Source organism: Chinchilla lanigera, unplaced genomic scaffold (genome assembly GCF_000276665.1).
Source record: "Chinchilla lanigera isolate Chin_1 unplaced genomic scaffold, ChiLan1.0 scaffold00065, whole genome shotgun sequence".
Lineage (NCBI taxonomy): Eukaryota > Metazoa > Chordata > Mammalia > Rodentia > Chinchillidae > Chinchilla > Chinchilla lanigera.
In genome coordinates this window covers 8,051,171-8,061,119 of record NW_004955466.1, presented here as the reverse complement: position 1 = coordinate 8,061,119, position 9,949 = coordinate 8,051,171, and the positions used below count along the sequence as shown (strand labels likewise).

The window sequence follows — 9,949 nt, the reverse complement described above, 5'->3', positions numbered from 1 at the left end:
TTAGAGGTGTTTTGTCGTAAAAGACTTGCAGATTGTGCAGCTCAGATCCTTTATTTTTCTGATGAGAAAGCTGAGTGCAAAAGAGGAAGGTTCATCTGCACTGTGGCTAGTCGAACAGGTCAGGGGCCCTGAATCCCAGTCAACATAGCACTCATACCAGTACATCACAGAAGAACATTGTCAAGGACATTACTTCTCCCTTTTCAGAGACTAATTCCACACAGTTGTTCAACCTGCTTATTTGTGGGGCTTCCAAGTGATATTTATTCACACCATTCCTCATTTCTAGACCTTCCACACACCAGGGCTCATGGAGCCCAGTTTTTAAAACAGCAACAAAATGGTATTTATTGAGCTCCTTTACTGTGCTAGGCATTATTGGAGATACTGAAGATACAGCATTTAACTAGGCAGACAAATCACTGTATAGAGCTTATATTCTATTGCAATACTAGACATAAAAGTACTACATGTGTTAAAACTCATCTATTCTTGGGAGCATATAGGACACACAATGTATATTCTTTCTTTAATTTGAAGGCTCTATTCACATATTTCTTCTCCATCTTGAACTAATATTCAAGGTTCAGGTTTCCTATTGACAGTTTCCAAGTTCTTGAGCCATTTAAGTGTCTGTTATCTATGGATGCCCACATGTCATATGACAGCCATCCATACGTCTCAGGTGTCTGCCCCATACTAAATGACACATACATTTTCATAATAATCTCGGTGGCCTTTATTCCCTAAACATGGCGCAGCCCTCAACTGAGCAAGGAGGAGCAAGGAGCAAGCTCTTGTTCTTATTTTTTTATTCCCCGGGTACCAGGAATTGAACTCATGACCTCGCACTTGCCAGGCTGGCACTGTGCTGCTGAGCTAAATCCCCAGCCCCAGGAGCAAGCTTTTTAACATTAGTGTCTGTTTCGTTTTCCCTCCACATCTTGGAGCACTAAGAATTCATTCAGCTATTTTATTCTCCCAATTCTCTCTCTTCTTTCTGGGGGCTTGCTGACACTCAATGACATGTGTTCTTCTGGTTGTAGTAGTGGTAGTAGGTTTGTAAAAGGCTGGAAACTAGAGCTGAGGTCAGGAGTCAATAGGCCATTGTCAGAACCAAGATAAAATTAAGGGCTACAATGTAGACAAAAGCAGGATGAGCAACCAATTGAGAGTTGAAATACAGCACGATGGGGCCACTAAAGAAAGGGACAGAAATTAGAAGAGCAGCACAGTGTACAGGTGGTAAGGCTTCTTTTAGTGTCATTTCTAATCAATTTAACTTGCAAACAAGAAATTTCACTTCATGTGATTTTGCTATGTTTTGATGTCTTGAGGTGTACATGTACATGTATCCACCACTTAACCAAGGTGATAGTGTTTCAGGGTAGTCTCCTATCTCCCCACCATATTATCTTCTCTACTACTTTTTCCTGCATGTTCTAGGATAGTCAAGCTCTGGGATTTGTTTTTACTCCAAAAAAAAGTATCAATTAGGTACTATTATCTATGAGACTTCAAGGTAAACTCTTATACCTGAATCTAGTTGTCACAGATCTTACAGGATCTGAAATTGGGCTTGGAGAATTTACACACAGCAAGGATCAGGAGTATCCTGTTGCCCGGCCATAATGGGTGAGTGTGTGTGTATGTGTGTGTGTGTGTGTGTGTGTGTGTGTGTGTAAGGAATAGTCAGATCAAGAGTCCAGATAGTTACCTGATAAATACAAAAACTTTTGGCAACCCATTGGATGGCCTTTTTTTTGTCCCTTATAAAATAAGCAGCAGGGACCAAAGAAAGGTCAGAGGAGGAGATGAAGTCACAACTTGGAAAGTATTGAGGAAGGTAATGATAGACAATGTCCAGTCCCAAGATCCACCCCAAAACTTGGCAAATAGTACAAGTTTAATTTTATGATCCCTGATGATGAGATGATCCATGAAGCTTTGGCTTACTTGGTACTGCCATGTAATTTATTCTTACCCAGGAGTGGAGTTAACCTGTCTTCGCAAGCCCAGGTGTAAAATTAGCTTCTTGTGACTAACTCTGATTTTTCACAGGCAAGTTCTGACACACTTAACCAAAAGCAACTTTATAGGATTTCCAATATAAGAGCCAAATAGTTCATGTTTCTGTATTACCCACCAAAAAAAATCAAAGGGAAAACATTATCTACCCAAAATTTGGAAAATGTGAATTGTTAGTGCTCAGGGCACATGGAAATAAAATCAAACTAAGATAAATCTTAAGCAATGTGAGATTGTTCTTTTGTTTATGCTTTAATTATGCTATTATAGTTTTTCATTTAACAATGTTTATCTTTAAATCCCCTGATAAAAAAAATACAATTTGTAATGGAAATTAACATCTAGGGGGAAAATATTGTCTAGATCTTTTGTTTACTGACATTTTAATATTTTGTAGTTTTTTGGTATGAGGGTTTTCTTCCTGCTAGAAACCACAGTTGTTTTGGAGAGAATGACTGTGTTACCCACATAGCTTATAAAAGTAGGCACTTCTGTCCTAAGATTTATTTTGCAATCCTCTCACCTGCATCTGTCAGCTGATTGCCCATATTATGATATGGGGAAAAAAGTATTTTTTAAAGCACTGAAACAAACTTCGATAGAGATACATAGAAATTCTAGAAGACTCACTATCTGGTAAGAGCTTCTTGTTTAGCAGTGTTTGGGCAGAAGTTCAGCAGACTATATGCAGAATTTGAAGCTGTTTCTTTTTAAGAGACATGAACACATTTTAGCCCCAAATAATTATATATTATTAATTTGTATCATAACTGTAACAAACTCATCCTAGCAAATGAGTTCTTAAAACTCCTGCTACACTTATAGAATTCCAAGATTGACAGTATACTGTTTACCCTTCACTTCATAAAAATCAGATAATTATAACATTGTCCAAGCTGCATTTTGAAATTGTTAGTCATTTACAATAGACTTAGTGTCTTTGCCACTGAAAAATAATGTACAATGTGTAAAACTGGAATAGTAACTCTACAGATAGTAAGGATGAAGGAAAGAAGAAAAAACCCAAGTTGTTAACTTCATAGAAAGAAATCTTCCTATTTTCAATCCATTTAAGGTTAATAGCTTTTACAAACACATGAGGAAATTGATATGATGTAGTTTGCTGAAAGCAGATTATAATATCAAAGTTGCCTTTCTGTAGAAATTTGGTTTTTAACCTGCTAAATGTCTCTTGTCTAACCTGTCCAAAAAAAGCTAGTTTAATTTGCAATAAAATTTAAATGATCCTTGTTCATAAACATTAAGGTGCTACATTAATTTTTAAATTCTTGTGATTTTGCATTCTATAATACTTCATCATACATGTAGTTATTTTACCACAAGATGTTTAAGATACAGCACATAGTATATGAACTTACAAAGAGACTCAACAATATTTGTTACATGTAATAAATTCAGCAGGAGGACAAAGTACATGCTATTGTACTGTTTGCATGTAAGGAAAGGATGGAAGCACAGATATTTTGGTATACTAATTGGATATCTCCAGACTTACATGCAAATACAGTTGACCTTCAAACAGCATGGGCATGAACTGTGCAGATTCATGTATATGTGGATGTTTAAAAACTTTTGTGACATTTGAAAAACTCTGCAAGCTGCATACCCTAGAACTATTAAAAATTTAAGAAAAAGTTAGGTGTCATGAATGTATAAGATATATGTAGCAAATGGTGTCTCATCAGTTAGTACTGAAAAATTGCACAAAACTACCTTAAAAAGTTAAAATTTCTGGGTGTGGTGGCACACACCTGTAATCCCAGCACTCAGGAGGCTAAGGCAGGAGTAACTGCTGCAAGTTTGAGACTAGACTGGGCTACATAGTGAGTTCAAGGCCAGCCTGGACTGAACTACGTGGCAAGACCCTGCCTCAAAAGAAAAACAGTTAAATTTACCAAAACTTATCCACATAAGCAATTAGAACACATATGGCTCCATGATCTAAACATTGTGAATGATCATAAAGATACAGTATTAAATCATAACTGCATAAAATTAACTGTAGTACATGTTGTGCTACTGTAATAATTTTGCAGTCACCTCCTGTTGCTGTTGCAGGCTTCAGCCATTACAAGTATCTACTTAAATGCCACTACATAAAGCTAATCATCTCCAGTATTTCTGTGTGAATACTTTGTATTTCCGGTAAATCACATACTTTCGTAAAAAGTGCTCTCTCATGGTTCTGTAGCATTTTAACCATGTATAATGCATACACAAAATTCTGATAATCAACTAGGTATGTTACCAGCAGGCTTTTGGTCAACAGACTTAGCAGTTCAGTTTTTGGGGTGTCAAAGTTTATACTTGAATTTGTGCCTGGGGTATGGGTAGTGTGGTGTTGAGGTCCTCTGCATTGCCCCATGATCAACTGACTGCAAGCACCCCTACAAAGAAGAAGTAAGGAAGGCCAGGAGAACTTTTCCATATCTGCTCATTTGCTGTATTTGACCAATTTACTGTTTTTAACCAAATGCATTACACACAGTTATATCACTCAGTTTTCTCTTGTTCTGAAACTGGTACTCTAAGAAGACAAACTATTTTTCTTCCCTGTTCCCACATTCCATAGCTGGGAGCATCCCCTACACACCATTACAACAGGCTGAGTTGCACAGAGGAGTGATATGGCCAACAATCCTGTTTCCACCTCCTGCTAGCTTTCTGGCTTGGTACTTTTACTTCTTTTAACAGCTACCTTAATGATGCACAATATGATCCCCAAAAGTCCTATCTTGTCATGATGCTTAATGAAAGAGCATCTCTAAAATGCACGGCATGGTGTTTGGAATACAGCAGGTACTCAGAAATGATCATTTTTGTGCTCTGGGCAGCAGTCCTAAAATATAGGACTGCTAAAATAAAAGTGTTCCTGCCCGTAAGGAGCTCACATACACTGCCACCATACACAGACCTGCAGATTAAACAGAAAGTGTATGTCTGGCCTATAATGGAATGAATACTTAATATAAAATAAATAAATAAAACCAAAGAAGATAGGAAAGGAGGAGAAGGGGTAGGAGGAGAGGAAACAGCAGCAAAGGACAAGGCAACAAAGAGAATTCCAAAGACTTGAGAGGAAAACAACAAAACAAAAAGACTCCTGAAAGAGTAATTGCAGCAAGTCTGTAGAATACATGGCTACTATGTTAAAGTCAATTTCATTCTTATCTATAACAATGAGCAAAAGGAATTTCAGTCAGAATCACAGTGTCACTTATATTAGCACCAAAAAAGAGAAATACTTAGAAAATAAATCGCCCTTGCCTCCCCCTCCCCTTCCTTCTTTCTATATGTCTCTAGTTTTTCGGGTCAACACTTTCCACTGTGACTTCATTTCTCTGACAGATCTGAGGAGATTTATAGGTTCTCTGTTTGTTTAGCTTTGTTTAGCTTGTTATGAGAATGCAGGAAAAGCAATTTCAAGCTTTTTACACATAGAACAGAAACCTGGAGTTCCCAGCAGGTGGCACAGGCCTGTAATCCTAGCATTCTGGGGAGGCTGAAGCAGGAAGATTGAAAATTAGAGATCAGCCTGGGAAGCTTAATGAGACCCAGTCTCAAAGTCAAAAAAGGCTGGGGCTGGGGCTCAGTGCCTAGGCCGTGGATTCAACTATGTATATTGAAGAAAAATACACATGAAAGAAAGAAAAGAAAAAACTGAAAAGCACTTGGAATTTCTTTGTAAATTCATGCTGAAAATGTATATCATAATTGAAAAGGGCTAGTGTCAATTTTCAGTTTATTACCATTCTCCATAAACTCAAACAAATATATATAGTTATTTTTAGTTCTGGAAAGCTAAATAAAGGTTTACAATGTATAGTATTTCCTAAGCACTTGCCTTTCTAAGTACTTTTTCAAAAAATTGTTCTTGTTATGAGTACATTGCAGAAGGTAAGGAAAAAGGCTAAGTGTAAAAATAAGCCAAGAACGATTTATTGAAAGCTAGATCTTCTACAGTCTGATATACTTCAAATTATGTCCATCTGAAGTGTTTCCCTCAATTTTTTTTTTCTGAAACTGTGATTTGAACTCAGGGCCTTCATAGTTGAGACAGGGTCTTCCCAAGTCACTAAATTGCCCAAGGTAAGTTTGAACTTGTGATTCTCCTGCTTCATCCTCCCAGACTGCTGTGATTTCAGGTGTTCACTGCCATGCCCTGCTTGTGTTTCACTTTTATTTATTGCTTTGTGAGGAAGTAGTAAGAACTTTTATCATCAAAACAAGAAAAAGAAGACATGAATAAATTAATTGTGACAACTTTAGTCTCCAGGGCTTCTCTATAGAAGGTCAGTTCCTTATGTGAACAAAATGTTACCTAAAACAAAACACAGCAAATATTTGAGATAGTGTTCATGACAATGAATGTGTGCACAGTGAGGAGACCTACAAAGACAGTTTCTCTTTCCTTCCTTCAGTAAGGTACGCATTGCATAAATATATGAGCCTCATTTTAGTGAAAAATTCTTCCACTTGTAGAGAGATTTTGAATTCTTCCATCACTCCTACCCCATAAAACTTCAGGCCCTCATCTGGACAAAAATTAAAACAAGATGACACTAATTCTATATGAACCTGAAGTCCAAAACTGCACTAACCATCTTTACCCTAAAAAATTTAATATCTAGGGGCTAGGGTATAGCTCAATAGTACAGCGCATGCCTAGCATATGTGAGGCCACAGGTTCATTCCTAGCACCACCCCCAAGGTGTACCTATAGTATGAAAACAGGAGAATGAACTTTCTCTCTTAGTTTTCAATCAAACTAGATTTAGGCTAACCTTATTTTAAAGTGCAACATTGTTTGTTCTATAATGAAAGGGAAGTATCTCTACTGTGGCAGTGGTCCAGGAGGTACCAAGAGGCATGAAGAAATGGCTTCAGGAGAAAATGATCCATTAGGATGATTAAAAAGCAAGGTGACACTAAGTGAGAGTTCTGTTTGGCCTGGCTGCTGACTATACCCAGAGCTCAAACAGATCTGAGGTCCTAAATATAAAGCTGGAGCATAGCATCAGCACAGTCAAAGCACACAAAGTTGCCCAAATGAGTTAGTGGGTGCCTCTGCACCATGATTTGTCAGTGTTCACATCAATCATAATAAAACAATCAAGAAGTCTTAGTTTTGGAAGACTATAAACATTATCTACCTAGTAAGCAATGACTGAAGTTTCTGTCTAGGATATATGATACAAAAATAGGTCACGAAACCAAACATACATGTGCAAGCACCGCACTGTTTCACTAGTGTAAAACCTGAAAGAGTTAATTTAAACTAGGAGGTATGATAGACATTGTGAAATGATAGGAAAGCACTCAAAGGTAAAGGGCAACTGGGATGTGGGAAAAGAGAAAGGAAGGAAGGAGAAATTTTGTATGTATGTACATGCAGGATAGTTAACATGGCTGTTCTACTGTCTTGTATTTCTTTGCTGAAAGAAACTGTCAATGAGTCCTTGGTTGATCAGCATTGCATGTCTATATCTGTTTTCATGAGAAACCACTTTGAAGATATCAATATGTAATACAACAAGCTTTGTTAATTCCCTACCACTTTGTTTGTAACTCTGCACTGTCTGTACTGTTCTTCTGCTATTTTGTAAAATGTTGTCTGTCTGTTAATGTTTTCCTCCTTTTATTTTTAAAATAAAAAACAAAATAAAAAACAAAAATAGGTCATGAGGTCCCCTCAAATCAGTGCTCGGATCTTTTTAGTCTAAAGCAGTACAAAATGGTTTCTTCTGCACAAGTATAAGATTTGTGCTAATATTTCTCAAAAATTAATTGTGTCTCCAGCAGCACCCCTGTTTAAGAAGTTTAAAAATATACCATTCCTATGTCAGAGCCAAGGGAAGTGGGACACAAGAAACGCTCTACCCAGAGTCCCTGGGACAGAAAATGCTCTAAAACCTATTGGGTGTGAGCACATTCAAGCCACGCAGTTTGAGATTATGGGTCTGTAGTGGTGGTCTCTCTGTTTCTGTCACTGGGATGTCCATCTTGGGCAGCTTGAAGGGTGCTCGATCTTCAGCCATTCGGGTGGCCCGGGCCAGAATCAGCTCCAGGGAGAAGGCTTCTGGGCTCCTTTGTAGGCTTGGGCAACAGAACCACCAGAATCACACTTCTGAAGGGTCTTGGTCCAAACATGTTCCTTTTATCCAATGAGGTTCAACGCTTGTCCCCGCTTCCAGGAGGCATGGTGCTAGGACTTGGGCCAGTTGAGGCTGTGGAGAAACCAGAAGTAAAACAGCCTCTGGACTTCTCCTTTAGAGAAGAATGACAAGTGCTGCTTGGGCTGACTGGCCTGATACATGCTGCTCCTCTTATTATCTCTCCACTCTGCAGCTTTAGTTTGTGGAGTGCTTGTGCCACAGGTCCTTGGACTCCTCGGTGGTGACCTTGTGCAGTGTGTAGCCAGCATCTCTCAGCCCTGCCTGTGGCTCAAAATGGTGAATGCTCTCCTGGGTCTGTTTTGTGATCAGAGAACTCATGATGACATGGGTAGCTTTAGCCTTCACCACCAGGACCTTGTCCATACTGTCAGCGGCCTTGGCCAGGGTCATGGCAGTGTGGGATACACTGGCTTCTTCTTCCTCTGCCTTAGCAAGGTGATAAATGAACTCTGGAATCACTGGCTTCCAGGGGATGCTGCCCATGTCCGCCAGAGGAGGAGTTGTGGGTACAGGGTCCTGCAGGGCATCCTTATAGCTGAATGCCCAGTGGGACATCCTGAGGGGCAGGGACATCTTGCCTAGAGGTCTACTAGGCCCAAGAGCAGGCTTTTCGGGTTGTCTTGAAGCCATTGAAAAAATGGATCCAAAGTGCTTTTTCTGTAAAGAATTTGGAGATGAGTCCCTGTCACCATAGTGAAATGATGTTACAACTATGCTTACAGACATGTTAATAAGGAACATTGTCCAGCTGCTGCAGATTAGCAAAGCTTTCCAGGAAGAGTCCATCCAGAGGTTCTCTTCTCTCACAGCTGCCAAGATGCCTGCAGCCCAAACTCCAACACTAAAGAGGATCCAAAGACACACATCTCCTGAGAGGTTGTGGCACAGTCCAGACACAAGACAGCTGAGAGTAGGGGCAACACTAGTGGTCCTCATCACAATCCAGGGAGTACTAGCTCATGTTTCACTTTTAAAAGGCCCAATATTTCATATTTTTAGTAAGCCCAAATCCAAGTTTTACCTTGCCTCCTTCTCAATCACTGCCATTATCCAACTAATTATGGATTAGGGGTTAATGGAGTCATTTGCAACTACAATAAAACCTTGGTTTGTGAGCATAATTCATTCCAGAGCATGTTTGTAATCCAAACCACTTGTATATCAAAGCAAATTTCTCCATAAGAAATAATGGAAACTCAGCTGATTTGTTCCACAACCCAAAAATATTCACATAAAAATGACTATAATTCACATAAATGACTATAATACTGTAATATAATACGAAATAATAAAGAAAACATACAATATAATAAAAAATTAACCTACACTTACCTTTGAAAACCTTCCTGGCTGGTGTGAGGGAGACAAGAGAGAGGAGGGTTATTGTGTAGGATGACTTTCACTATCACTAATGGAGTCGCTGCTACCTATTGGCTCAGTGGAATCTTCTTTTTGTGCAACTTTAACAAGGAACCTCTCCAATGACCCTGGCTTTTGCCTCCTTCTGAAGATTGCACAGAAATGTGACACTGCATTGTCATTTAACAGATTTAGTGCTCACACTGCTATAGCCTTATGCAGGCAGTGCTTTTCTACACAATTTTGCAGTTTTGCACATCTTACTTATCTCCTCAATCTCATTTCAATTAATGGATTCCTCCACCTTTTTCTTCTCCTCCTTCTCTATAGATCAAATCTCTTCTATTACCTCTTAATTTTAGGAG

At 38.8% G+C, this 9,949-nt stretch overlaps 1 pseudogene; it reads right to left on the bottom strand.

Moving 5' to 3' along the window:
* Positions 1-7,955: 7,955 nt before the first annotated feature.
* Positions 7,956-8,855, bottom strand: LOC102020548 (annotated as a pseudogene).
* Between the last annotated feature and the right edge of the window lie 1,094 nt (positions 8,856-9,949).